The sequence below is a fragment of the Grampus griseus genome, assembly GCF_964374135.1.
Source record: "Grampus griseus genome assembly, chromosome: 3".
Taxonomy (NCBI): domain Eukaryota; kingdom Metazoa; phylum Chordata; class Mammalia; order Artiodactyla; family Delphinidae; genus Grampus; species Grampus griseus.
Genome location: NC_139019.1, coordinates 5,541,357 through 5,544,384, shown reverse-complemented (window position 1 = coordinate 5,544,384; position 3,028 = coordinate 5,541,357). Strand labels below are relative to the sequence as shown.

General features: G+C 38.7%; 1 pseudogene across 1 annotated transcript; it reads right to left on the bottom strand.

Moving 5' to 3' along the window:
- Nucleotides 1-1,847: 1,847 nt before the first annotated feature.
- LOC309821245 (serine palmitoyltransferase 1-like) lies at nucleotides 1,848-2,784 on the bottom strand (annotated as a pseudogene). Its single transcript has one exon. The product of its transcript is annotated as a serine palmitoyltransferase 1-like (transcript).
- Between the last annotated feature and the right edge of the window lie 244 nt (nucleotides 2,785-3,028).

The window sequence follows — 3,028 nt, the reverse complement described above, 5'->3', positions numbered from 1 at the left end:
TATATTTATCAAAGATAAATACCAAGTCCTCAATTTACTTAGAAAAAACAGTTTAAGCACATCAAATTGCTATCATTCAAGCCAATAATGAAACTCCACATTTACGTGATTTCCATGCTGCTATCCAAGCATGTGTCTTATTCACTGGAAGGATCTGTTAATAGTTCAGAGACCCCCTTTACTACCTTCTCTGACCCCAGGAGTCTGTCGATCAATTGGGATACACTGATTTAAAGGATCTGCCTATTAAAATCCTATGAGTAAACCTCTGCCAATAATCCTACAACAATTAAATACTGCCAGAATAGGGGGAGCTTTTTCCATTCATTCACCTAATTGGATAAGAGTTTCTTACTTCACCCAATGTCCAACTTGGAAAATTACAAGTTGATTGAGGAAGGAATGAACAACAGAGAGATAGAGGTTAATGGAAATAAAAGTGGGGAAAGTGCACATAGAGCTGACTTGTATGAGATTCCACAGTGAGCCTTCATGGATGTACAGAGGTTGGCAAAGTGTCCTGGGGAAGAGGGAAAGGATGCTATAAGCAAAAGCAGTGCCCCAATCCTTTGTTTTTTGTTTGTTTTTGTTTTTTAATCAGGAATGTAGGTTTATTTCATTAAAAACAAAGCAGATTCATCCCCCAAAGAGTACTGTATCCTTTAAAGCAGTAGCAATCACAAGGCACATATGTACAAAATACCTCAAGCAAAATAGAAACTAAACATTAAAAATATATATGTTATTTAAAAAGATGTTGAAGACCATTTGTTAATATGAACATACATTATAAAATGACATTTTCAATATAATTTTATTCCTTTCCCTTTAATAATAGTTGGAGTAATAGTGTAATATTTATGTACTATCTTGTGGGACATATCACAAACATTTATACCACCCAACTTGGTTTGCTAAGGGAAAAACAGATAGCTAAAGCACAGCTTAAAAATTTTATTTTTAGTGCTTTCCCATCTTTTTTAGATATCTGGAATTCATAAGCTGAAAAGAAATAAAGGTCTCATTTTCTTAGCTTAGAAAAAGCCTGTAGTTATACATCCCCAGGAAACCCACTATACAAAGAAGAATACATTCAAGATATTCTAAAATATCAAGGACATGATTTCTATTTTGGGATCATCACAATAATCCTCCTCTGAAAACAGATTAGAAGTCAACACATAATGAATGTAAAGGTCAACTTACTAAAATAAAATAGTATTTGATTTAAATTGTTGCTCACTTAGGAAGTATAATGACTATTCTCTGGTCAAGGATGCTAAGATTCACTGTTATAAACGGTGCAACATCAGTATTTAGTGTATATAAAAATTCTAGGATTCAATATATTATCATGAAAAGTTTATAATAATCACACAAAAAGTATTCCTCTATATATTAACCACAATTGAGTTTCACATGACGAAGACTGAAAAAGATATGGTTGAATTAGATCTTCAATACCTTTTGTAACGTATATGCTGAATTGCCTCTAAGCTTTAATGTTGCAAACAATTTTCTATGAGATGTTAAGGAGTGCTCACAATCTTTACCATTAGAAGGGAAAGAAGAGAAACTGAAGCTCCATTTTTAAACAATGACAACAAAAAGAAGAATATAAAAACCTAGTGTTAATAAAACATTTAAATAGTATAAAATAGCAGAATTTAAATATCAGTTATATGCTGTCATTACTTGGGCTTTTGGATGTGTTTTCTTTTAAGTAACCAGCATCCTTCTCATCTAGTGACACCCCGTCTTGTACCCGCAGGCCCCCTCTGGCTCGCCCTGCAGTGACTCTGAGGTCTGTCTGCGTGTTGCGTGGTGAGCAACCGCCAGGCCCCAGACTAAAGCAGCATGGTCTGGGCCACCTTGCTGATCGTGGACACAGCTTTCTCCAGTTCCTCTTCTGTTTGTTCCCCTGTGACCACAACCCTAATGCACAGAGGAGGGAGACACTTCTCTTCTTTCTCCAGGTAGTGCTCCTGAGTTCACGTGATGCCTCTGTCCATGCACTGAGTTGCAATTTCCTGAAGTAGTTTAACCTCTCTTTCTCGACACCCAGTGCTCTCTTCCAGCAGGAGGTGACATGCCGGAGAAATGAACTCACCCACCACTTTTAATCCAGAAATGCCTTGTAAAGCTTTATGGATCGTTTGCACTTTTCCTGGATTTTCTTCCGTGATGTTGAGTGTCTCAGTGGCAGCAGCAGCTAACAGGGGAGGGGTAACGAAGCTGAAAAGCAGTGTCCCTGGCCGGAAAGTCACAAACGGTCAGTTACGGAAGACCTACCACAGCAGAAACCCCCAACAGAAGCAAGTGAATTCTCCGTGTTGGCACTGATAAGATCAATATGATCAATACTGATTCCAAAATGCTCAGTGACTCCTCAGCCATGCTCCTCCAGGACTCCAAACGAAAGGCTTTCCTCCAGAAAGATCCTTGCGTTATATTTGTACTTTAACTGAACCAGTTCTGGAAGAGGGCAAATCGTTCTAGTATTAATGTACAACGCTTCGACTACAATGAAACGTCGAGTTACACGAGCCTTGCAAGGATTCTTTTCATCTTCAGTCTCTTGTTCTTTTAGTGGTTGTTCCAGGTCATCCGTATCATTATGGTTAAATACTTACTTTCACTACGTGATGCCTGTAATCCCTTCTGAATAGCGAAGCAGGCCACTTTATCTACAGACACAACGTCCCCTCTCTTACAGTAAGCAGCAGTAGCGCTGGCTATCACGGCAAATCCATATGAGTGTATAATGGCTGCTTCTGTCTTCATAAATTTTGCCAGGCGGTCTTCCAAATCCAAGTGCACATCAAATGTGCCATAAAATCCTCTAGGTCCACAAGTTCCCACACCATACGTCTTTAGAGATGCCAAAGCTGCTGCCTTGAGCCTAGGGTTATCCAACAATCCAAGAAAATTGAACGAGGCAAAGTTTATACCTTCTTTTCCATTCACCACAATGTTATGGCTTTTGGAGGGCCTGAAACAATACTATGGTTGACAGCAGGAAGGTCTC